The sequence below is a fragment of the Mycteria americana genome, chromosome 6 (assembly GCF_035582795.1).
Source record: "Mycteria americana isolate JAX WOST 10 ecotype Jacksonville Zoo and Gardens chromosome 6, USCA_MyAme_1.0, whole genome shotgun sequence".
Lineage (NCBI taxonomy): Eukaryota > Metazoa > Chordata > Aves > Ciconiiformes > Ciconiidae > Mycteria > Mycteria americana.
The window spans coordinates 12,585,012-12,612,386 of record NC_134370.1 but is presented as its reverse complement, the minus strand read 5'-3'; the positions used below and the strand labels follow the sequence as shown (position 1 = coordinate 12,612,386).

Sequence of the window (27,375 nt, the reverse complement as noted above, 5' to 3'; positions counted from 1 at the left end):
TCAGTATTTGTCTTACTGCTGTCACATCTTGAGTTAAAATCCATCTCTCTTCTTAATTTATTCACCCAAGAATGTCTTTCAGTTATTTTCCCTGATCTGAGAGCTGGCTTTGAGTTGGTTCTTTACTGTGTGACTGTTATTCCTTTTCAGATTTTCTTTTTCCTATTCTTGGTACAATCTGCATCCATTGTTACTGTATAATGTATATTATTAATATTAATAATATACATTGTTACTGCATCCATTGTTACTGTATAATGCATCCATTGTTACTGTATATTGTATATTATATAATGATGTATAATTGTATTTTGGCCATATAGGCATTTAATTAATAAGAGCTGAGAATATGGCCTGAAGAATGCTAAGCACAGTGAAGACAACTGCTGGCCAGTGCCTACGTCAAAGAGTTTCTTGCCCATACTCAAGGGGTAGGTAGAGTGGGATGAAAAGACCCAGATGGATTAAGCAGAGTGAATTAGGTCATGGCACCAAATGTCATAGTAGTTTCACAGTTGTCGAGGGGTTTTTGTTGGGTGTGGGGGAGTGTTTGTTTGTTTAGGTTTTTTAATGAGAATTTTAAATTGGGGAGGGAGGAAGAGCTTGAGAAAGTGCATTGAGCGATACTAAGGAGAAGGGACGTGAAGAAGAAAGGGATTGTAGCAAAGAGCTTGTGATGAAGGGAAGAAAAAAATTTGCTGAAAAGCAAATATGATGTTTGGAGTGTCGTGGTTCCTGGCTTCAGCTGTTTTCCCTGCTGCCTCCTTTTGCTGAGAGCTGTAAGGTCTCCAAATTCTCCAGTGCCCGAGGTGGGCACACAGCCGAGCAAGCTGGCCATTGCTTACCTGGGGCTCTGCTGGCCCCCATGGGGGTGAGGGGTACTGTGCAACTCTGGAGAGGGCTAAAGTACTGTTAAACACCATCATAAATGGGCACCTCTGTGTTCTACCAACCAGTGCTATTGGAGCTGGGGCTGACAAAATTGGGAAGAATATTAAATTTTCATGTCTGAGAGTGATCTACCAATGCCCTCTAGAAACAGTAGCTGCTAGCCTGCAAGATGGGATCTCTTCTTGCGGGCGACGGCTATGCTTAAAATAACGTATCAGGAACTTGCATAGAAATAGCATTCCCTTATCTCTAGCAGTGTGAAGTAGATGAAAAATAAACTGTACTCATGCCAAGAATAAACAGTCATGTTAAAGTGTTTAAATTCCTGATGCTGTGGAGGACTCCTGCTCTAACACGACATTTTGATGCCAATACGCTTCCTCTTTCCCTAGTCACTGCCATCGCTTTGTGTGCTCTGCCAGGGAGCAGTTGGCAGGACAGCAAAATAAGCAAATATGCCCAAGCCCCACACAGAGCACCTGGCTAGAGCAAATTCTATTCCCTAAATCTGTATTCCTGTCAAGTCTAAAAGTAGATGAAAAGGTTTGTGGCTGTTTACCTGTGTTAATACTGTGTATAAGTACATTGCTCATTCCTAAATACAAACTTGCTGAAACTAATGCCATATTTATGGCAACATTTATTTTTCAAGAAACTGACTTTCTGTAACAAAGTAATTCAGGGAAAATAGACAATTTGAGTGCGCATGCAATAACATCTTATTTTAACCATGGTTCTCTTGGAATTTTTTTTTGCTTCAGAGTATCTTGTGACAATAATGTCTTACATTAATTTTGTGTAATTCTACTTGCCTTCTTTTTGTGCATATTGTTTTTTCAGAAGTCAATTCTTTACAGCTGAAATTCATAGAGAACATTGAATAATCCAGCCTTTAGTGATGATAGGGAGTAGGATAGCCAGCCTGCTGAAATGTTGAAACTAGTGAAGTATTTGTAGTACAATATACTGAGAAGACCTAAACAGTAATGCTTGAGGGTACTGTATTGAAGTCATGGAAGAGTAACAAGGAAAAGCTGGTGATGACTGAAAGAGGCTGTTACAACCCGATGAATAAAAATGGGTTAACAGGTTGGTGAGAAACACTGCCTGTGCCTGATGGTAGGCTGAGCTCAGTGTTTTCACAATACATAAAATGTCTAATTTGCAATGTATAGATCTTAAAAAAGAAAATGTAGCATATGTTTTGTATGCATGTATGAAATCAAGGAGCCTGGCCCCTGTCTTCCAGGAAATAACTGCTTTTCCTTGGAGGAGTGGTTGAGGGAAAAAGGAAGCCGATGGAAATAATTTGTCAGGTTTGACTGAAGGTAACTTGTCTTCAAAGACAGAGAAGACAAAAGATGATAGAAGCAAACAATTGCTATTTAATTTACTCATTTTACTTTTGTGTTAGAAGATGAAGGCAAGATGAAAGCCCATAGCTGCTTAGTGGTGGGAAAAGGTCAGAGCAAGGCAGTTGTTTCCTTATGAACTTTGCACACCAGCAGTTGTCAGCCTTCAAAGAGCAGTATTGTGTTCCCTTCCCCGGCTCCCCACCTGACCAGAGCCTGCCTGCTCGGCAGCATAGTGGCTGCTCTAGAGTTCGACTTCTGCCGGGCTAGAAGAGGAATTGTGGATTGTGGCTGTTATGCTCTAGTTTAAAAATGCAGCAGGTAGGCTGGATTTTACTTTCTGATTTGTGACCCAGTGTGCATGAGGCAAAATGGCAAGATTCCCAACTAGGCACTCTTAAATGAGACTTCCCTTTGCGATTTTTTTTATATGAAAAATGCATTATATTATTATAAAGTAAAATGTAATTCAATGAAATAGTCTCAAAAAGAGTTCAAGAAACTAAATGTTGTGTTAATGCTTTCTTAAGTTTTAAGTGTACAGTATATTCCAGTAATATTGAAAAGCCTACCAGGAGTCAGTAATCTCTTTCTTCTGTTTTACAGGTCAACTACATTACTAGAGCAAGGAGAGCTGTGGAAAAAAATCAAGGTACCTAAAACATTTTACTGTCTGAATTCTTGGCTGTGTTCTCATAATTTAGTGTAATGATTTTAAGGGGGAGGAGGGGAACTGAATCAGCAAACTGCCACTTTAAAGTGGTTTTATTAAAAAGCACAGACAAAAAACCCTCACAATAACTTTAATCTCATTAATGTTGTGCAAAATACCTTTGTGGGATGAAATTGTACCTTGGCTTTGGGGTGTGCGTGCAAGAGTCTGAACAATACTGCATAATATTTGCTCTAAATATGTAATGGAATTTCCTATGTATAAGGATATCGAGGTGTCCTGCAAGTTTCAGCCACAGTGAGGTGGATGTTACCTATTTGTAAGACTGGGTACACTGACCAGCTGATGATCGGCATCACCAAAGATGAGTGAATGTGTTGCTTGCAGCTTTGACATTCATCATGGTAATTAGCAGACTTCAGCACATTATTTAACCATTATGTGTACAGTTCCTAAAGATGCAAAAGGAGGGGCATGAAGACAGCAAAACCTGAGGTAGCCTATATTTTAGAAGCAAGGAACTGGGGGTTTTTTGTACCCTTTTCAGAGACTTCTGACTATTATGTCTTACAAGTGTTACTGTGGTACAGCTAACATATATTGTATTGTGGTCTTCATTTTTATAATAGGCAGCAAACATTCTTGCAGTGCAATCTTTTAGGGATTTTAGTGCCTAAACTCTTATCTGAAGTATTCTTTGTTTTCTACAGCTCCCCAGTCCTTGATTAAAATAACAGTGTTACAACTTATGTTTTCATGCCTGTTATGTAATTAAAAAGACTGTATTAAAATAATCCTGTTGCTAACACCTGGCCGGGATTCTTCTTGGGGAATTTTTTTTGAGTTGCAGAAAGCTTTTTCTCCTTTATTTGTTGTGAAATATTACCTGTGAAATGCTACACATACCTTGCAATTGCAATGCTATGAGGCAGAAGCAAGGAAGGAGTCAAAACATTACCACTTTATCAAAATGTAAAGACAATGGCTTTTATTAATAAAAGCTTGCTGCATACTTCTGTGCACTCCAAATTGAATAGTGCGGAGCTGTTGTCTTCTACTAAGGGTGCATGAAATTGTTACTTGCGAGTGATGATGTACTGAACTCTGGAGCTTTCTGCCCTGTTGAGAAGTTAATGCTAAGTTTGCATATTTTTAGCTGTGCGGGTTGCTCATGCAACACATGCAAAAGCAGTTTGCTATAGATAAGAGTACAGTTTACATAGGAGTAATCTCTCAAATGTCTCCTTTTAATACAGCTTTTAGAGACTGGTTATGTCAAGCATTTGTTTTATCTTCGTGATTGAGGAAAAAAAATAATGGATGTCTTCTTTTTGGTTGGTGTCTTCAAAAGTATGGAAATTTAGAAGAAAGGACAGAGTAACTTACAGTGCTGGTAAAAATGAAATGTGTCTAGTTCTTGCCCTGCTGGTGGATCATTACACTTACATTACAGGCAATGCAGAACTTCTCAGGTGAGTTATTTGCACAGAATTGAAAATACAGGACATAAATCCAGTCCCAGAGCAAAACAGCGATATTGTCAGCGACACATTAATTGATAATGCCTTTCATTTCAAGAAACAGAGTAATTTCTTAGTCTTTTGACTTTGCTTTAAGATCGTTCAGGTGATCACCTCCACCTTTAAATTGAGGTCTTCTGTGATGCTTGGGGTGTTGAAAATGCAAGTTGTTTTCCTGGAAACTTGAGAGACTGCTGTCCACGGAGCCCCAGCGTGGCTACGGTCCCTTCGGTGCTGGACTGGCCTCTCCTGAAGGCTCCTGGTAAGAGGAGAAGCTGGCAAAAAGCATAAAAAGGAATTCATGTGTGGCTGGAAAAAAGATACAAGGGAATCTCAGACTTTTTATCTGGCGTCTCCAGTGCTGAAGGAGAGGCTTCCATCTCTCTGCCCAATTTAGACAAGAGATTTTACTCCAGACGTCTTTTTGCCCCTCACTGTGCAAAACCTGTCAGATCATTTTCCTGACACTTTCTCCCCCGTCAGTCCCTCAGAAGGACTTCAAAAGAGATTTTTCCCTGTTGCAAAAGGAACCAGACATGGCCTTTCTTACTCACCCTGTATTTGAAGCATTGATAAGTAACATGTGGCTGGCTCCAAACTGCAGACTTTCCCAGCCATTGAGAAAACACTGTTAATCGTTAAGTTTTAAAAAACTATAGGATTGTTCTTCCTTCTTTGCAATTGCTCTTTTGTGTAATGTATCCCAAGAGTTTTGATTCTCTTCTGTCTAAAGCAGTCAGAATTCACTACTGTCTTTTTGATTAACGCATATTGAAAAGAAATGTCAATTTTTTAAAAACTTTTCCATATGGGAAGGGTTTCTTTATTCATAATCTGTGTCACACTGTTTAAGCTGTAACTTTTTTCTTTAATGCCTTTGGATCATCACTGTCTGGAGCATTTTATTTCAGGAGTGCCCTAGCAGAAAGAAAAATATTATTTTTAAAACTTGAGACTGAGTAAGAGGAGCCTGGAATCGAAATCCACTGTCTTGCATAATTGTTTAAACCTGCTACACGGTTTGGCAAAGGTACAAACTGAGAGGTCTTTTCCATAAAATGTAGCTGGAGCTTCATCTTTAAAGACAGGGTATGCCTGAGGACAGTTTCTGATCCTTTTAATAAGAGTAGAGCTCACTTGAAAGGCAAGGCTGCAGATGAAGAAGAATGTAACCTGGGGGTTTATGAACTTATTCAATAACTCCAATCTGGTGCATTGCATTATAACGATGGGAGAACACGGTAAAATGACTGCCTTCTTATTTCCTGCTCTGTCTAAGGAACAGTCTAAAAGCAAACAGTACAAAAATACAGTAAGATGGAAGATTAACCTAAATCCGTGTTCAAATTTATCACCTGAATTGATTTTTCTTAAAAAATAATAAAAACCCCAAGCTCTCCCTGAAATACAGAGAGGCTGGCAGTATCACCCCCAACCACTTAACCTGGTTAAGTAAAATTCAGTGTCGGCTTAGCTGTTGGACAAACTGCGCTCCCTTTCTGTTGTCCCATGTTGTTCGTATGAGGAGGGCTCAGACCCTGAATTGTTAAAACAGTCAACAGATCTGTTGGAGCCATGTTCTGAAAGCACCTCACAAAACTCTACTTTAAAATTCAGCAAGTTTGTAAAGTTGTTTTTTTAAATGCTTTTTGAGAGCAGCGGGTAATGCCTTTCTCTGATATGAAGCACATTTCTATGTCCCAGTTAGCATTACTCATTTTGCTAGAAATTAGACTTTTAAAATCCCCTTACACATAGTACTGAGGAAGAGGTCAAGGTAGGGCAGAGTAGGACAGTTACCAAAGTTTGAGGGGGTTTTTTTGCATATTACCAATGTAGAATTGACCAAAATTTTTGTCTCTACCCTACTTAAAGCGTCAGTCCTTAGTGTCCTGTTCCCCTCCGCATGCACACACACAGTACGGGAGCATATCTGTTTTGCAGGATGACTGTAGCAGTGCTGGTGAAGGTCATGTTTCTAACCAGGCTGCTGTAGTTTTGGTGCTTTTGAGCCCCTGGGCTTTCTAAGCTTAGAGAGAGGCTAGATGTTCTTGTTTGTGGGACTATTTTAAGCATGCTCTTGATGCTTCCCGCCTCCTTCTCCCCCCCACCTCCCCCACCAGTCTTTCAACATGTCTGTCTATTTTACCATCACCAAGTGTGTATCTCCATTTTCCTTCCAGTCCAGCAAGGAGGAATTGGGATGAGCATTGGCTCAAAAGCCATTTAGGCACACCCCTTCCTAGGCTTGAGCAAGGGTACGTGTTCAATAAGTGTTTACTCCTGGATATATGTCATTTCATGCAGACATGGAAAGCTTATATTCTCTGTCTTCCATCCGTTATGAGCCCTAACGGAACCATACTTTAGCATCCTAGAGGCCTGGAATCCTTTTGTTAAATGTGCCTTTATTGTCCTCTCTGAGCCCCATGGTCAGGGTGAACTTTCTTATTTTGGTTAGTTTTTTAATTGGGGCCATTTAAGTCACCCAGGTGGGGCTCTTCAAATGTCAGTGACTCTAGATAATCCTGTCTGCATGAATGATGAGGCAGAATATGTGATACAAGTGTGTTTCTGCCTTAAATGCCTGTTTCCAGTAAATATTCGTAAAAAGAAGTTGGTCTTGCAGTATGTTAACAAAAAGAAAACTAAACACACGGTTGGGCTCACGCACATTTCGTAAAACCATGCAATCTGATACCTCGTTCTCTATAGCAAATCAGTTTGAAGCTTTTTTTTGTTCCTAGCATGAGAAGTTTCAGTGCAGAAAAGTCTGAGTCTTTGACTTAATCTTCTCACTAAATATTTGTAGCTGCAGACAGTAATATTTGTTCATGCTGTATCTGCACTCTGCATTTTTCTCATTCAGATTGGAAAAAGATAACTAACATCATGAAGACGACTGTATTTTTCTGGAGTCCTTCATTTGTTGGACTTTTTCTGTTGAGGTGAAGAAACTTTCTGGAATTCAGTTCCTGTTTTCTTGGCTGGTCTCAACCCTGTCCTGTACTGGACGTGACAATGGTGCTGTATCTCCTCCACCTCTCCAGCTTTCCCTGCTGGTGGTAGTGCTCATGCTGAACTGAGCTGTTCACTGTGACTAGTTGCATCAAAGCACTGGACCTCTGCCCAGATACTCGTAAACAAATGAAATACAATGTGGGATATATATTGTGCAAGCTAAAGTAATCAAAGAGAATATTAAAAAAAAAAAAGACAAAAGGAGATCATGTTCAGTGTTTCTACAGTTGTTGCCTTTCTCCTGAAAAAGCACTTCGTTTGTGTGTGGCTCCTCTTGCTCTATTACACATGTGAAAGGGTTGTGTGGTTGTTGATTGTGTTTGTTTTTAATTATTGTTTTAAACACACCATAATTTTCAACATAGATTGCCATTACAAAATAGAACCTGGTTCTCTGTATCCTCAGCACCAAGCTGATGATTGTATTGTCTCAAAAGAGCCAAACCCAAAGTTTCTCTGGTATGATCAGACTAAGCTCAAGCACTTGCACTGCTTCTCTCACTGTGATGGAAAGCTGAAGGAGGAGAGCTTAGTAGTGGAGGATGAGGAAGCTTTTAAAGTAAGAGGAAAACATCACCCTAGGATACTTTCAGAATTGCTGCTACTTATATGATCCGTAGTAGTAAGGAAGGCTTATCCAAATTCACGCAGCCTTTTAAAATGTGAATAGAGCACTTGAAGCAAAGATCCTGTTTCCTTGGGCATGCTGCTGGTCCTTGGGTTTGTGCAGAATTTCTGTAGATATTACTTCTGTTGTGGATTTAGGGAAAAGACACTCAGTCTTTCCCAGCCAGTGTATCTTTTGAAGGCATTATTTTCCTTACGCCAAAATCCTGAATTGTTGGTTTTGCTCCTTCCTCCCCCTCCAAGTGCCTGGAACGTGTTGAAGAGTGTTGGATTGCTCTTCGCCGTTTTCCCTTTCCGATGCCCCTATCATGGAAGCGGTTTGCTGGCAGCAGATAAGTTTCTATATCTCATTCCCTGTCAAATTCCTCGGTCTGTGTGATAAAGCAGTTTCATGCAAGGCAGGAGGAGGAAGATGACAACATTCATGTAAAGTCTCTGATTGCAGCAGGGGTCAGAGGAGCTTGGCGGGCATCTCCAGAAGGAATTGCAGGGAGTGGGTGCTGCGAAACAAGGGAGAAGCGCTGGAGCTCTGGAGTTTACCAGGCAAAATACTTGTCCTTTTTCAGTTGACACGAGCAGGCTGTTACAAGTTAGTAGTACAGGCTGTGTTATCAAATCCTGTTAATTATGAATTAATGAAGAACGGCTCTGGAAAAAAGAGTTGGTATAATTATTCAGTAGCTTGTGACATGGTGGTCAGATTTTTCAGCTCTTTCTATGTGATGCTGGAGTTAAAGCTGAAAATGCTGATTCAAAATTGCAGACTGGCATATTTTAAGTCAGTAAGCTTATTAACTACAAGAGAACAGATCTAGATTATAATTAAATATTATTTCCAAAAGGCAAAATCATTCTATTTTGCTAGCATTAACTGTTAACAAAATGGGTTTAAATGTGTCATGCTCTCTCTACCACATTTTACTTAATTTTTTAACTTCCTCCTCCTCCTCCTTACTCCTAGGAGTAAGTCTGTGCTTGATGGCTTAAAAATGCTGAATCTTTGTGAGCATTAAAAAATGTAGCTAGATGTGTATCAGCTCATCACCGTGAATTTTCAGTGGAGATAGTTGTGTTTCTATCCAGCCTAGTCTGGTTTGGCTTTATTCATAAGCTGAGTGGAGTGAATGAAGAATAAGTGTTTGAAAACTGAACTTTTTCCTTAAAAGTCTCTTCCACTTAATACTGACTTAATTTCAACAACAGCCTGTGTTTTTAGGATCCGCCCCCCCCCCCCCCCCCCCCCTTCATTTATTGAACTGTATTCAGTAATGATGACCTCCTTGGCAAATGTTGGTATTTTGAAAGTCAGTTTAATAAACATACAGCTTTTTGTTTCCTCTCTGCTGAAGCTGGCTTTACTTCTTAACAGTTCAGTTGTAATAACATGAGAATTTTCTCTGTCTGCTAATGACCAGGGACTCTTCATAGAAAAGAATCTGTTAAATATGGAACTAGTTTTAAGATTTTGCTTAGTTGTGTACCTTGGCATGTCAGGTTGAAACAATGTCAGTAGAGTTATTTGCAGCTGACGCTCTCTTAATTCTGTTCCTTCTAAAGGGCTTATGCTGTTAACTGAGCCTTTTCAATGCTATGATCTCCGCTGGTTATCAGCGTGGAGTGCTAGGAAACGTGATTTGTATTGTGTCCTCTTTAAGCTGAGGAGAGTCTTGGTTGAAGGGGGAGGGGGGTAAAAATAATCTCTAATGTAGCATAAGTGCAAGCCTGATTTCTTTACGCTCTGTCTGCATTTGGGAACTGTTTTCAGTGGTGAGCAGTTGCTGCTATTGCCCAGTGTCTACACCTCAACGTAGAGAGAGGTATACAGGGTTTCACATCAAATGGTTCAGTTGGAAGTTTGTCTATACAGGTAACTGGAGTAACCTATAATTAGTTCTCTTAATTTTAAATTCAAGTTATCTGTGTTTCTGGATTAACATTAGTGCAACTACACAAATCAGTGACTGATCATCGTTGAATCAAATCTGTTTATTCTCAGCTAACCATCTTTAATCATAAGGATGGCATTAGGCCATTTATACTTGACATAGGCTGTAACTTAAGATTGAGTTAATTCTTCGAATAAGCTAAACTAGTCAAACCCCCAAATATTACAATTTCACAACAACAAAACAAAACCCTTTGTTTGCATCCTGTTTGCAGTCTTTGAATATGTGTTTCTTAAAAAAAAAAAAAAAAAATTATGAAACACATTGTAACTCACAAGAGTTCTGATCCTGGTTATAATACATTGAACAAAGCACCGTGATGTTTGGAGGAGTAACCTGCTACCATGAAGGTATGGAAGGAGGTAACTTCATGAGTGTTTTCAAAGGAGGAAGCCCATTGACACCAGTCTCAAGCCTGGAGAAGGCAGTGACTTCAGAAAGCATCAGTGTTGCTTTCAGTATGTTAGCATATGGGGTCTGGGATAGCAAAGCTGGTTCTTACCTGGCTCCCAGTAAGTAGAAGTTTGGACTATGGTTATGTTTGCATGGTTGAACTGAAAGTTCACTGGTAACAGCTGAGCTGGGGAACTGAATGCTGCAGTTCCCATGCCAGCCTTCTGCCTTTGCTAGTCATAAAAATGAGAATGCTTGTTATAAGGAAGCTGAAGCTTGCAGGTATTAAAGCGGCTCTTCAAAGACTGTGAATTAGAAGTTGGATAAAATAATATAACATCTATCAAGACCTCCAACTTTTTTTTGTTGCTACATTTTATTTTTAAGAGGTAAGGAGGGTTTTATAGCAGAGTTAAGGAATCTCTTAGAAACAAGAAGACATCTTTCAAAAGTTGACATTTTCTCCAAAGAAAATAGAAAGGGAAAAAAAACCCCTCTTGCAAATTAAATTTTAAATTATAATAAGTCTGGCCAAAAGATATTCTGAGAAACAATTTGCTAAAGATATGAGAGCCTACAATGAATCATTTAAATTGAATCATTTCATGTACATCAGAAGTGGACATCCTGCCAGACAGACTGGAGAGCTGATAGATGACTGAATTGTAAAAGAAGTGCTTGGTGAAGATAAGGCACAGAATGAAAGCTAAATCATTTGTATCCAAGTTGACTTCCCTGAGAGATTTTAATGCAGGAACTTTGCACCATAGGTGATATTTTGAGAATTGGTCTCAAATTGAAACACTGGTAGAAAAGATTTTTAGAACCTCAAAAAAAAAAAAAGTAGCAAATTTCCAGGAGCAGATAACATTTGCCCGAGAAATCTTAAGGTAACTGCATGTGACAACACTGATCTGGCAGCTGTGATCTGTTACTTAAAACTGCCGCAGGATCAGAGGCAAGAAAATAGGCAAACGCAATTTCAATATATTAAAAGCATTCCAGAAATAGTCAGGGTACCACAGACCAGCAGGTCTGTACAGGCAAGTCGGTATGTTTCATTAGGAACAAAGACCACAGAATTGGTAGATGTGGGCATATATCATTTATCTCATGATTTGAGAGAAGTGTACATGTACATTTCAAATAGATGGTCTTTAGCCTTATGGTTGAACATGCAGTTAATTGGGTCTATTCTTTTTCCTCCCCTTCAGCTTGCAGAATTGAAACTGCCAGTGATGTCAAATGCAAAAACCCAATCACTTGTCCTGTAATCATATAACTTTGTGAAAATATACTTACTTAAGAACCAGAAACAGTATACTATACCGCAATGTAACTTTTCGTTAAATTAGATGGATGTCAGTGAATAACTAGATCATAAGTAACAGTGGACTGAAATTAACTGTATTGCGTCAAGCGCACTAAATGACCTGTATGTGGTCAAAATCTGTGACTGCCAATGTACGTTAATTTAGATGTGAATGCTTGTTCAGTTTTGGTCAAGTTCTGACCACAAGATGTAGGTGAAGCTTAGTTTATGGTGAATGTGGCATGGTCGGTAAGGAGACTCCTATGAAATCAGCCAAGTCTGAATTTTCTCCTGTCTTCACACGTGATTAGCACATGTCAGACTGGATGTGTATGACGTTTTTTTACATTGCTGATAACACACACTTCTTGGCAAGAGGATGCAAAATGAATAAGGTATAGTGTCACCCTGGCATCAGATACAAGGGCTCAGGAAAAACGATTCTTTGGACTTATAGTGGCTTAATGCAAGTTATTCCATGGGTACAGCTTCTTTAAGGTGTCTTAACTTTGCATGTAGACTGAATACGTTTTAAGTTTCTTCAGTGTAAAAAGTTTGTATTGGAATTAAACATCAGGTTTTTCCTACTAGTTCATCATAAGTGTATGAATTCATGAACTGAAAGAGGAAATGAGCATTTTACAAACTTCACTTTTTCTGCAAAGGAGAAAAATACCTCATTAAAAGAAAGAGCTGTTTGACACACTTGTTTCGATGACATCTCCCCTGAAGGAGTAAACAGTTGCATAAAGCAATAAGGCTGTGTGCTGTGAGGATTTTTTTCAGCTACTTATCCTAAGCAGGAAGGACTTGCATTCACCAATTGTGTATTAAATTGCTGGTGACCTGTGGATGTTTGAAAAGATAAGTAACTGGGGGGAAAAAACTGTTAATACTGATTTGTGTAAAAAATTTTAATACCTTAATGATGGTGAAATAGCTTTAAAGTGAAACAGATTTACTAGACCAGCGAAAAGGCCTTCTCCTGCATCTGTCAGCTATATACCAATTTTGTACCAAGGAATCATAAAATGAGGAAAGGTTACCAAAGAGGTCAGGTTACTTCCACGGAAACATTTTTCTTTGACCAAATCTGTCCTTCAGGCTTTGGGGAGATACGCTGTAGATAAACTTATGCTATTCTCTTTAAAGCATAAAACACTAAGTTTGTACCATTGTTATTTTGCGCACATTGTGTCATATGGAAGGAATCATATGTTTGTAGGTGGGTACTGATAAGCTTGCATGATTTAGAAAAGTATTCAAAAATCCTTTCATCTTCACCGTAACTTACAATGTTGCATGTTTGCCATGAATCGTGCCAATTCAACCCCAGATCATCTAGCTGTCATATAAGGAGGTGAGCTTAAATTAGTTTTTACCAAGTACATTTCAGTGCAATACGTTCAATGCATTTCACTGCAATAAACTCTGTATTGCAGTGAGTATAGCAAGGTGCTTTGCAGTGAGTATAGCAAGGTGCTTGTAGTGGGCTGATGGATGCAAGGGGTTTGTTGCTTTAACTCAACTTTCAACATGGACTGCTAAAGGATTTCTAGTATAAAGGGGTATTTTGCTTATTTACATGTCATGCTAACATTGAAATGTAAAGACTTTAGTACCATGTTGATGTCCAGAAGTGCAAGTTGTGCAATGCATTTGCTAACTTTTTGGCTCATTTTTCTTTCTTGACAGCAATAACAAAATACAGAAGACAGTCTTTGAGACGTACATTAGCTTCAAGCATTTACTGGGAGCAGGAGGGAGTAAGGCATTATCGTTGCTTTAAAAATCTTTTATGGAACTTGTTAAACATAATTTTCTCTTAAACTTGTTTGCTTTATAGTAGTCTCCATGGACATACATTTTCCTAATCAAGTAAATTTGTATTTTGATCACAAATGCAATAAAATTTAAATCTACTATGTTTCCTCCATTCCTCCTCCCCTCATTTTCCTCCTGCTCTATTCCCTGCATGTTGACGTTATTTATATTTTTTAAGGAATCAGAGATGTATTTTCACTTAACATTTGTTATGTTAGGAGCTCCTGCACTTGGTATTCTGAAAGCTTTTTTTGTACTTAGTGACATTTTCTCACAGCATGTTTTAGTGGCAACTACTGTTGCCGGATGTTGGTATTTGTTTGGTACCGCTAGGTACTCATTTTATACTGTGTTGTATCACAATGCAGAAAATTAGTATGTAGTATGGTTTGTTGACTGGAGCAATGTAAAAGACCCCTTTGCCTCTGAAGTTAGTGAGATGCATAAAAAAAAAATATACATGCCAAAAAATGTACTACCAGTCGTGCTGTGTGAATTGCAAGAATTTAATGAGTAGGCTCTTGTTTTTAAATCCACTATTTGCCATTTTTTTTCCCCTTGGTATTTGAAATAGCTAAGTGATCTCTTATGTGTTTCCTTGGTCTTGCATGTAGCTTGCTAGTGTTTTAGAGCAGCATGCGTCTTGCATAACTTGAGATGTCTGCAATATGAATGTCTACTTGTGATTGCACGAGAGGCACATAATTCACTGTAAGTCTACAGTGCAGCCAATGAAGTCTAGAAAATGACTCACTTCATCCTAGAGAGAAACTTTAAACAATGAATTCAAATGTTATGTAAATATTTGAAGTTAGGCAAAAAGAATCACACTCAAGGAGCTAATGAATTCGTGAACACAAATGTTGAACATGAAGATGTTAAGTCTCAGTAGTTCATACATAATATGAAAGATAAATGAAAACTGTTACTTTAGGACTTAGGAATTTTCCTTTCAGACTGGGAAGTTTTAGATATTGGGGCAACTCTGTTCCCGATTCACATTCCAGAGAGAGAACAACTTAAATCATCCCAGGTAACTCACAAATTATTTAACGATAAAGTATGAAATGTGGTAATTCATACACTGAACTCCTCTTGCAAGTTCAGATGGGTGCTATTTATCCTTAACCATTATGTAATGTAAGTATTTCTAGGCACTATCAAGCACCTTCCATATTTCAGTCATTATTCCAATGTATGTAATACGTATTGCCTATTCATTCATGTGGGCACTTTCTCAGCATGAATAAATGCAACTTCCTCGTGCTACGGCTGAATGTGAAAACTAGGGATTTTCTAAACCCCTTTTGCATCCCGTTAGTGCGAATTCTTTGCTGTGTAGCAAATCTGAGAGCTATGCACCACTTAACCTCACTACTACTCACCCATAAGTCTGTTTTGGGATGTAAGTGGTACACAGGCTTGGAGCCTTCTCTGCATCTGAATTCTAGCCTTAGTCACTTAAATTTGTCTCCAGCTTGAAGCATCATGCCTGAATTTAAATACTAAATCCTTAAGAGCAGAAGAATTGTGGTATTTATTTCTGGGACACATCTTCCTTACTTTTAAGCAATGCATAGATCTGCATAGGTTTGCTGTACAAGAAAGAATTTTGCTTTGGAGAAGAAAAAGAAAGAGAAGAGACTAGTCTGCGAACAGTTGTGCTTGGTTAGCCAGTTGGCATACATGCACCTGCAAGATTGACTTGAATGATTTCTATTTGTAGTACTCAGCTGAATTTTACTGGTGCAGTGAAATTTACTCTGTTGTCACTTTTCACATCTACCAATATTTTCACAGCCTTCTATCAAAATATTACTGAAAACTGAGCCTGAGAAACAACTTTGAAATCAATAGCTATTGATTTAATGCCCACTGTGGGTGGAGCAAGAGTCATTTCTAAGCTACGTAATTTCTTGAGAGGCAACTACGGCACTGTCACCATCCCTTAGTTTGCTGAAATATCTTAGATTTTGAGGTAGGTCTAATAAAGCCTTTAATCCCTCTGGGATTTTTAGATTAAAAACTTCACATTGTTTTGCTGTTTAAATATAGTTTTGCCTTGTATTGCCCAATATTTAGGATAAATAATAAGTAATGTATAAGTAATATATATTATTATTATTTGTATTGCAGCACTTCATGTGAAAAGAACTAACATTCTTGGAGAGCTGGCCTGTGTGCCTTGGAGGTCATGGTGTTGCTCAGTACAACCGCTGCTGTGTGCCCTTGCTTCCACCTCCCTCCCCCCATGCCTTCTTCCTCAGTGTAAAAGTGGACTGATCACAAACAGAAACTTTCTGTGTATGTTTCTAATATATGAGAAAGTCAGGTTTTGCTGTGGCAGACAGTAAGCAATGTAAGAAATCATCCCCCCAATGGATTTGCCCAACATTGAGCAGCTAAAAAGGAAATTACAGGAAGAATGATGGGTGCTGTTCTTTCAAGCAGCAGTGGAACTATTTCTGTGACAATATAGTGAGACTACTTGCAGTCTGAAGTGTGCTATGCTCCCGATTTAAAAAAAAATTGTGCTGCTTCTGTTTAGCCATTACTGAGTCATTGGTTCCAAGGGAGTAAAAAGAGAAGGTATTTTAAGCCATTCGTACAAATTCATACTTTCCAGTCAACCATAGGATTTGGATTTACTTTCCTTGGGAAACTGTAAATTGCTGAAAGTCCTCTACTTCTGTATTTTCCCAGTAATAACACTGAGTGCTTGTGTAGGTGTTTCAGAGATGATACCAATCTTCCTGAAGCTTAGGTCTAAACTTTGGAGATCCATATTTGAAAAAGTAATGCTTAAATTTTCATCAATCTTGTTTGGTAAAAGAATATTGTTCTCATATTTGTTTCATTACTCTGTGACTATGAACACAGTATCACAGTCTTATTTCTACAGAATGTTTTTCTTTCCACACACTGGTACACAAGCCTGTAGTTTTAGGAAACCTAATTTGTTTAGCAAAATATGCAAGATGGTACTTGGTGTGCCAAGGGAATAGCCCTCTGATAGTTACTTCTTACCTTAGGTACTGGTCTTGAAAAATGTCAGGTGCAAATATTTTCTTATTAGTGTTATTCTTTTGAATACCTGTGCAGTTTGAGAGGTTGCTGCTTGTTGAGTGCTCCAGCAAATCAAAAGGTGACCTGATATTACTGAAGATCAAAGGAGCTCTTTTTAACTGATGTTGTTGGAGCTGAAGAAAAAATGCCAGTAATATATATTAGAAGAGTCTTGCCATGTGTAGCTTTACCCAGCAAAAAGGAATCCTTATGGATAATTTGGAATTTTTAAATGGGGACTGGCTTGGGTTAAGGGAGGAAAAAAATACATATTGTTTTTTAAATATGTTAGAGGAAAAAGATGAGCTATGCACGTAGCCTGGTGAGTTTATTCCAGCATGGGATGAAATTTCCAGGCGCTTGGTGGGGTTTGTAGATGTTACCCATAGCATCCTCCTTTTAGATACTCTGTGCCTTTCATGAAATCCCAAGGGTGACACAAGGGGATTATATTCATGGGAAAGCCTCTAAAGGGCTGAATTCTGCCTTAAGTTCTAGAGCTTCAGGGCTGCAAGTGTTGGGAAGATTACTTACCAATAAGTGATATTTACTAATAAGTAGTAATTACTTACCAATAAGTCTTACTGTAGTATAGATGGAGCCAAATCTCGAGCAACTTCATTGTAAAAGCAATGATCCCAAGTAAAAGTAATGGTTTTTGTGGAGTGCCCCCAAATCTACCTGTTTGGCATCAGCTGATGTAAAAACATCTTGGCAGAGCTGATATAGACACACGGGTTTCTGAGACTGTCCCACCTTGTCTCTGCCAGTAAGTGACAGTTGTGTCCATCCTGTGTGCTGAGCCTGGCTTTGCCGGCAGCTCCCCATCCCCGTTCCCCCCTCCCTCCACCCTCTCCCCCAGATAACTTTATCCTCATAACACAGATACGCAGAGCACTGGTCTGGATTTCATTTCTTCTTCAGCTCTGTGCGATCTCGCGCGCATTCCTAACGTGTTACCAACAGCCCGCGTCTCTGAAAGCGCAGTATCAGCTTTCAGTGGCAAAAGCTCAAAGAGGAAACAGGCCGGTTCCTCTGTGTGCAAACAGCTGGGCAGTTGTGGATGGAATTAATTGCTGATATACACTGGCTGTGTGTTTTCTTTTCTTGTCATTTCCTTTGCAGCTGTGAAAGGCAAGTTTTTTAGGCTTTGAAAACAGCGCAGACCTCAGCAGTAGTGATACAAAAATACTGAAATGTGTATGCTTATTAGGATTTGCATACAAAATAAAACCTCTCCTAAGCTGTAACAACCACCACTGTTGACATTGGTATTCAAATTCCAGCTGCACCTTCCAAAAATAATTTCTGACTTTGGATTTCCAGCTTGAAAAAATCTGTTAGGGGAGATTTGGCTTTCTGAAAGCGACAGTCAGTATTTTCTGAAAATAGGAGTCTGAAGTTGAGTGTTGAAAGTTATCTATTCTGAAAATGGTTGTCTTCCATCTATAGTCTTGGAGCTATTATGTCAAATGGACTGATGCTGCTTTAGCCAAATGTGAAACAGTCAAGTTGCTGAAAGTCATGTTCCAGGCCAGGAGTTATGGGAAATTTATCATGGGGTTGGAAAATACGCATATTATCAACAGGGCTGCATGCCTGCCTCGAGGCTTCACCCAGCCCATAACAATGCAAAAACAAACCACCCATCACAAATCAAAAAATGCTGTCAAAAGTAGATTCTGAGCACTAATGGTGTCAGAAGCTGCAGCGTGCTGGGGTTAGTTGTAAAATCAGTGGAAAAATGTGTAGTATCTATTGTTGAAGATAATATTTTGTTAGCTTCCACCCTGTAAGTCCCACAGATATGTTTCCCCTTGTTTATTAAACTGTTCTAAATTCACTTTTGGTTTATGGAATTGTTACACCTCCCCTACTAGCAGGCTTATGCTGCTATGCAATTTACTCAGGGGAACATCTATAAGCTCTTTTGCCAAAATAACTACAACTATCCTAGGGCTTTTACTGATACACAGTAATTGCATATTGTATATTTATAAATAGTCTGATATGTAGAATGGATAGTTTATTTAAACAAATGCTAGAGAAAGTTTTTGTTGTTTTAAGACTTGGTCCTAATAACTAAATAAAGTTGTACAAATATGATGAAGACGTCCCCACCAGCTTGTGTTGTGCAATTACTTCTACCACAAGATGAGTATTTCAAAGGTCCCACTGAAACCAGGGCTATTATTTGTGGTAAGAAATACTGTGCAGAGTGAGGAAGGGTTGACAGACCAAGATCTTAAAAATAAAAAAAAAATAAAAAAAAAATAAAAAATATTACACAACTCTTGAAAGGAGCCAGACCTTCAGTCACAGCACCCACATCAGCCAAACTCTTGCAGAGACTGCAGAGATCTGTGTGACTGTACTTGCAGCAAATACAAAGGGGTGCATCCTAGTTTAGCCTTTCATGCAAGGGATTTCCGCTGCAAGCTTGCATCTGTCGTGGCTAATAGCACACAAGGAGACACCAAACCAAGCCTGGCTCACATAGCACGCAGGAAGTTCAGCTGTAGTAACTTGATTGTAAATCTGAGCCAGAGAGTCCAGTATGCTTGAACTGTGGCTGTTACTTCAAAGAATAAAGGCTGCCTCTTTCAAAGGCTTCTCGTTTTTATAGCTATACAAAAGTTAACTATTACACAAGTCGTATGTTATACATATGTATATATGTGTGTATATATATGTTTGATCGTATTTTATTTTAAATATACATGTATCACAGGCACCCTGTCCTGTATATGTCACGCTAAGTACTTTTTTGGCAGGTAACAGAAGTTATGGAAACAATTAAAATTCCTGTGCAACATTGGATTACTTATTTGTTTGGAAGAGTGGGTGGTGTTTGGGGAAGGGGAAAAAAAGGCCGATCTGTACTTTAAAACTCAAAGTGTAAAAGCTTTCTGGAGTGTTTTTACCAGAAAGGTGGTCTCTTTGTCAGTTTGTGTTTTGACAGAAAGGTCTGAATAGCAGGAATACAGTTCTGCATTTTGTACTCTGGTGTATCTTATTAGTAAATATTTAAGAAATTATAGAGCTGCAGTTGTTTTTTATGGCCAGTGACCAACTGTGTCCATTTCAAGGCACTAAACAGTCTATGAGAACAGTGCTCTTAACTGCCCCGTAGTGCAAGAAGTTGTTAAAGTTTAGAAACTGGTTGCTTTCTGCGCTGGCGTCATGTTATTTCCTAATTCACTTTAATCTAGTGCCTGTCTGACTGAGAGATTAAAAGTGGCAAAAAAACCAACCAGTTTTTAAGAACTGATGTAGTAGCTGGGCAATTCAATTTCATCCAACAGTGAATATCTTGATCCAGAGAGTCTGCAACCGCATTTTCCTATGCATTACGTGACAGGTTGATGGGATGATTTGCTTTGCAGACCTGTAAATGAGTTCATGTTTGTGAATCTTGTAGCTGTGGTTTCTTTCTCCACCCTTTTCTCATGAATAAACTTGAAAAATATTTAGGACAAAATTTCTCTGGACTTGCCGCATCTGATGATATCTTTCTCAACTATGGTCTTTGTATATATGTACTTCAGAACAATTGGGGGGTGTGGTGCCATGGGCTTCCTTGCAGGGAGGAACACTGTTAGTAAAGATTACTAATTCTGTGAGAAGAGTCAACCACACCAAATGCTAATACTGTAGCTGGGAGGAGTCTGTGGCTTTGGTTCTTAACTCCCTTGGTATTTGCCAGACAGTGACTTGGACCAGAGAAGTGTTTGGTCAGCTATCATGAAACATCAAAAAGATTTTAATCTTCCTGACAACTACATATCTCAACATACTAATAAGTTCAGTGTTTTAATCAACCACCTGACTTGCTCCATGAAGTAATTACAAGTAATTAATAAATATTTCAAATTGTTCTGTATGTCACTTACAAGCCTTAGTTGACTAGTCAAATGATTTAGCAGTACTAAAGCTCGAGACATCGTTGCATGAACTTTGTGTAAGAGTGGGTTCATTCAATAAAAAATAAAAGGAGCATTTAAAGAGCCTTTTATTCCTGTCATAAAGATGCTTTGTGCTATTGCCGTTGTGTATTTGACAGAATGGTTAGGGAATGGATGCTGCAGAAAGTTGTCTTGTATTTTGATTGTCTTCTGTTTCAGACTTGCGTGATTTTTATCTTCAATGTTGTGACGTGACTGGTGAGTTACAATTTCTGTGTTTGAATGGGGTTTTCCAGTGTAGCTAGTATCTGCGTAATTTGTAAATCAGTTATTCCCTGCTTGCCTCAGTTGTTCTGCATATTATGTTTTTTTTGAGGAATATGTGATCTGATTTTACTTCTACTTAAGTCAAGGAGAAGCGCCAGCCTTGACCCAGCTGGGCTCTGGGTTTCAAGTATATGCTGGCAGCTGAAGTGAGCACAACTACATCGGGCACAGGGCTGATTCTGCCATGGTGCCTGTACTGGCCTTTGAGGTTTTAATTTTAACTCTGTGAAATAAATCAAATGTGTGGTTTTGTTTTGTGGGTAGTTTTCTTACAGATGAGCAGAAATAGGTAGATAACTTTGATTTAATTTGCAAGATACATTTTAACATCTGGCTCTAAAATGCAGCACAGCACTGGTCACACACTTATAGCAATTGTTGCCCTGTAGTTCCCTATCTCAGTTTATTGTATCAAAGTGGTTAAACTTCTGTGAGAGTATATGTGCTAATGGACTTTTATCGTGTGTATAAGTAGTAGCAGGCTAGATATTCTCCTCTATCAGTCATTGCAGCAGGAGATAGAGTAGTCTGTTCTCATTTAAAGCTACAGAAGAATACATGAAGCAGCCTTCATTAACATGTATTATAATAGCATTGAATGTCTTAGAGTACATTAGATTTCTTATGATAAACACATGACCAACTATTTTTAAATTGCCTATGAAATTAATTTTCTGGTGTCCAAAAAAAAAAAAGGTAAGCATCCAAGTATTTAAAAATACATGAACTGGGAAGAAAAGATGAAGAAAAAGCTTCTAACTCTTAGCAGGTTAATCATGCTTTCAACATCTGGAATTAAGGTTTTACTTAAATGCAGTTTTGAGATATGCAGTATTAATCTCAAAGTTTTGAGAGGGCACGCAGAGCTTAGCCTAGGAGTCAGATACTCAGTTCTGGCGTTAGTTTTTTGCATTGTTTCCACATTCTGGCACTCCACTCCATTTCCTTGCCTCGCTGAGCAGTGAAAGGGACATAAATTGACAGAACTAGGTTTTTCTGACTGGTGCAAGGGAAGCAGCCTGAAAGATAAACTTTAACCTATCATCCTGTCAACAAATTTGCATTGTTACAGAAGTAAGAATTTATATACCGTGGAGTCAAGAATAGTATGTAGGGACAATGCATTAAGATAAAAAAAGTGCATATTTGAAGTTATGTTTTTCAGCCTAAAAATAGTAGCTAAGCATCCCACTCTCTGATTTGCTTTTCCGTAATTTTGCCATAAGAAAAGTTCTGAAGAAAAGTTTTCACTGGCTAAAGCGAGGAAGTTCTACCTACGATATAAGTTGAACAAATTAATGGGAAAATTATGCAAGAATTTGTCCTATAACTGTATTTTGGGATGGCTAACTTCTCTTAGCAGTCTGTACTGTGTCTTCAGCATGCCACAGTTCAGTTATGCAACCTTGGGAAATTTCTCTCCCACTGAATGCACTCGTCCTTTATTAAGGCTAATGGGAGTCATGTGTTTGTGTCAGTGGGAAAGCAGACCCTTACAAATCTTTCTGGTAGACTTGGTGGAAACAGAGCTCATGTTCATTATTGCTGTGTTCTGGGCAGTTGGATGTCTCATTAGCGGGACATTAATGATGTTCTGTGCACTTCTTTATTGGACAATGTGGTGAAAATGTAAAATGAGTGACTTCTCAATCTTATCATTTCCAGTATTGTTGGATTAACTTCTGTCTGTTGTGTCCATTCTCCTATCCCAGTACTTAAACATTATTACCTGTAACCTGGTGGATGTAATGCTGGGGGTTCTCCAGCCCCGCTGTCGGGCCGCTCTGCCCTGAGCGCATGCTGTGGCTCTCGTCTCACTGGAAACTTACTGCAGCTGAGTAGCAACCATTATGTTTTCAATCCTTCTACAATTTAAGGCAGGGAGCAGATCATAAACATTGATCAGGTAGGAGCCAAATTTTAGCCGTGGGACTGTCAATGTAGTATCTTTATAGTGATAGCCGTGTGCGGAGAGAGTAAACGTGGTTTTGCACAGATCCGCAGGGAAGGGCCCGCAGGCGGTGATGGGCAAGAGCCACGCCACCACTTTGCTGAGCAGATGTTCCTGCAAACCGCCTGCTAACAAAAACAAACCCACCATCTCCCTGCCGAGAGCTGGCCCCCTGTGAAGCTGAGCCCTTGGCCAACGTCCTGCGACGCACAGTGGGAATTCGCTTCCCCTCAGGAAACGCCGGCTTCGGTGTTTTATCTCGCTGAGGCAACCGCAAGAGAACAATGGGCTATTAGAGCATTAGAACAACGCGGGCTGTGACTGACCCCCTCATTACTTCGTTGACTTCATTGTGCAGGCGAGGCTAAAAGGAGAGGTTGGCTGTCCTCAGAGACAATTTGGCGGCCGGTGCGTGGGGACTGGGCTGGTGGTGGGTGTGATGTGGGGGTGGCCCTGAGGGAGTGTGGAGGGCTGCCCCCTGTGAAAGGGAAAGAAATAAACATAGAAACAGAGTGTTGGCAAAGTCAAAGCGTTTGGATTGTTTGTTTGTTTTTTCTTCTTGGTACAAAATCTATCTTCCTTCATTCTTCAGGTTTTAAGACAAAACTATTACATCATTGATTTTTGTCACTGTGACTGTGAGAGTGGCTGGAAATGGCTGAATTGCAGGTGAAGTGTCCAGTCACAAGCAAAAAGGTGCCTGCCTCCCCAGTTCTATGTGGAATGGGATAGGCAGGCTTTCACCTCCCATGCAGAGTCCGCAGACCTGATTTTATCTTGATTTTATCTTGAATGCAGTCTTTGGAGCTGTTGTCCTTCCCAAGACTGTGCACATCTGTAAGCAATTAGATAAATTATGCCATTGATATCTCAGAAATTAGTCAAACTTGCTGTACTAGGAATTTGTTTCAGAGGAATAAGGATATAGGGGAATGCTTTAATGTACAAACAAGGTACGCTCTAGCTATGTGTGCCATTAGTCTTAAAGGTGCACTTTTATTAGAAGCACTCTTATTTCAATGCTGGTAAAATATGTAGAACTGCAGAGTGGACATGCATTTTGAGGGAAGTCAGATGGGACACAACATTCAGATGTTTGCCAGTAGCTCCTCCTTTGTAAAACAGAAACAAGTTTCTTAGTCCCTCAGCTTTCACACATACCCTTAACAACAAAAAAAGAAACCAGCCCTTCTGATGACATTTCAGGCTGTCTTGGGTAGAATTTTCCTGTCTGTGGCTGGAGGAGGAGCCCATCCAGTATGCGAGTTATTTGTAGATCAGTTGATCTTTCCATGATGAGAAACAGGGTGATGAAACTAGTTTTCTCTTCTGGACTGGTGTACCTGTTGCATGCTGAGAATTTTGTGCATTTTTTTTTTAAATGTGTTTTTCTCAAAATATGTAATAATGAAGAATTGTTGCATTCCCTTTCTGGATAGTTGTCTACTTATTATGTAAATGTATTCCCCCCTGCCTGCTGGAAGCCTCCCAGTCAGTGCCCTCACCCTGCAGCTCCTGGGTGGTATCCGAGGGTCCAGTACCAGCAACTTTGCCATCAGTTTGATGGGGGCAAAACAGGTTCTCCATGCGGGAAGAAATATTTAATAGTTACGATGTGCACCTCTTTTTTTTTTTTTTTTTTTTTTTTATCAGTTGAGGAAAAACAAGCGATGGCAGCAGCTGTGCCATGTGAGCAAGTGTGTCATGAGCCTGCTGGGCAAGGCATAGTGAAGGGCATTATTCCACTGGGAGGTTGGCACTGGCCATGGCCCTCCAGAGTTGCCACAAAGGATTTTCTGTTCGACATCTAATGCAACAAGCACATTCATATGTTTGCAGAGGGTTTCCATGGAAACCATGTAAACTGTGATGCTAGCAGACAGAGGCAAAGGTTATACGATTGTAGAGGCCCTTTTGTATTCTCTTTAAATGTTTCAGAGCAGCTATATTTCTTAACTGATGCTCTGAGCCTACGTAAGGATTTGTTCAGATTTTTGGTTTGGTTTGGCTTTGTTTGTTTTGGTTTGGGTTTTTTTTTTTGTTTGTTTTTTTTAATGGAGCATTTGTCATGGTTGTACTGAGGAGGTCACATGAGCTGCAAGAATAACAATGAAAATGTGGTGGGGTTTTTTTTTGTTACATAGAATCACTTGAATATCATGATTTGGATTGATTTATCTTTTTGTTAGTGATAATGATGCAATTGGAAATGGAAGAACAGGGCACAAAATAAAAAAATTCAAGCTGTTCTGCCCCTACCAGTACAATTGGCAATTCTGTTGAATGGTCTTATTTCTCAGGTAGAACTCACTCTTTCAGGTCATCGTTCACTGGCACTTGGGGAATTTTGAATGCTCGTCTCCTCTCAGAAGTATGAACGTATGCTATTTATACCAGTTTTAACACTGGCTAGCCTTTAGTATGCTTTGAGACTTCATGCTGGTTTTAAATTTATACTACAAATTTAAATTTCCAAACATATCTATTGCTTTGTTTGTTCATGTTTCGGGAAGTACTATCACCATGGACACAAAGGCTACTTATTATTAAAAGAAAGAGAAGTATTGACGCTTCTATATGATTAGCCGAGTTCCTATTTGAGTGTCCATGTTTGCAAAATTGTGCTTGTTCATAGGTTCAGCTTCATTATCTTGGGAATTTTTTTTAAATGACTGAACTTAGTTCTGCGCTTGTGTTTGGGTTCATGCTGCATGTCAGCGAGAGGTCTAGATACCTGCTTGTTGTTCACCTGCTGCTCTATGAAAATGAGATCTTACCTGATCACACTGTGCACGTACTCACTCCTGGCACTTAACTTTTGAACCTATTGGCTACTTTAAGCCAAACTTGGTACAAAGGTAAAAAATAATTCTCTTGCGCATTATAAAAGTTGATAACTGGTTAGAAGAGAAAGATGTAGGATTTTGATGCTGAGGTTGAGCAGAGGTACAAGTTGTTCATTCCATCTGATCATAGGGCAATGACTATAAAAGAAGTCAAGTGTAAGTGTACATAATTAATTGAACTTGTGATCAAGTTTGCAGAACCAAGAGATAATTTAAATACTCAATTTAAAAGTGTTTTATACTTTGCTGCAAAAAGTACAAAAACCTGTTAGGTGTATAAGATATTCCTATCTAATATAGACAAGTAACCTAGCAGTATTAATTGCATTTCCAAACAACACAATTTTGAAAGCATTCACAGGTGTGCTGTCACAATACATGAAGCAGCACTTAGTAATTACTTTTTGTATGTCACATACAAGGATGAAACAGCTGACTTGGAGTACTTACTGTTGTGGGCAATAGTTTCTAACACAGAATGAAAAGGTGAAATGCACTGTTAGCTCAGGATAGCTGTTGACTTACTTTTGGGCAGCTAGGCATACCCATAACCTGCTGCACCATGCCAGGAGAGGCCAGGATGGGACGGACTTGTTTGTTTACTTATTTATCTTTCTCTCTCTTGTGTTTTTTGGTTAGATATCAGATGTATAATTATTAAAAGCTTTGTATCCAGTGCCTCATTAATGTGACAGTTAAAAATAACTTCAAAAAAAGAAACCAGTTGGAATAGCTCCATCATTTTAGCTTTCTAGAAACCACTAGTATTCTAGTCCAGTATCACCCAATTACAAAAACCATATTGAATGTAACATGAAAATGAACACAGGCTAGACATAACAAAAACCTATCTTCAGGTTTCTTACAGAATAATTGTGTAATTGCACTCTGAGAGAGGCAGGGGTTGTGCACCGGGTAGGAGTGTTTTTCATTATGAATTCCAGCTTTCTGAATTTGAAGCCAGAAGTCTCAGGAAAAATTCTGTTCATATAGCACAAAACTTTGCATGCTTTTCATCACTTCTTCCTGACTGCTTTGCAGTACAAACTTTAATCAGTTTTGATAATTTATCACAGAGAGAGAACGTAATACTGATGAGACAGGCAGAAACCAAATTCCCATAGCAATTTGTCAGAGAATTAAAAAGAACAAAACAAAAACCCCGCAAATGGCATCTTAAATGCTTGTTCCAATGCATAATGGAAGCATCACTCAATAATTAAGATAAAAAAAATAGACATCCAGCTATCTCCCTGCCCAAAATAATGCAATAAATTAGCAAATTAGAACAATGCATCTTAAAGAGAAAAAAAAAATATCTAAATACTGCCCAACTCTAAAAGCAGCATCCACTGCTACTCCTCCAGAAGCCTTTGAGACTAGACTCCTAGGCCCAGATTCATCCTGCAGATTCCTTTTTTCCTTTTTGGATTAGAAAATGAGTTCCAAAAAAGATGTGGTTCATCTGTGTCCTCACTGTGGCTAATGCAGAGCTCTGGCTGCCCTGGGTCGGTGTTGTCCTCCGCAGCATTCCAGCACGTCTGTGGAAGCTGTTGTGAATGAGCCTTTGGCAGGCATCTAATCACCTATTATTCAGCAGTTGATTAATCAAGTTTTGTGGTATTTTTTGGCATGTTCTTACATTAATACAGAGATCTTTAATTCCTTGAACAGTGTTTAGGTTTTTACAGATGCTTAAAAAAAAAAAAAAAAAAAAACCA

General features: G+C 39.0%; 1 protein-coding gene across 8 annotated transcripts in view; it reads left to right on the top strand.

Moving 5' to 3' along the window:
- The window catches only part of ADD3 (adducin 3), a 101,702-nt gene that overhangs the window by 32,799 nt on the left and 41,528 nt on the right, over positions 1-27,375 (top strand). For 6 of the 8 annotated variants that reach the window (XM_075504575.1, XM_075504571.1, XM_075504579.1 and 3 more), the window contains one exon: positions 2,850-2,895. The gene's annotated coding sequence lies outside the window, so the exon portion shown is untranslated. Of the gene's footprint in view, positions 1-2,849; positions 2,896-15,516; positions 15,538-20,749; positions 20,789-27,375 lie in introns of those variants that run through there. The other 2 variants (XM_075504577.1, XM_075504576.1) reach the window with 2 other exon arrangements.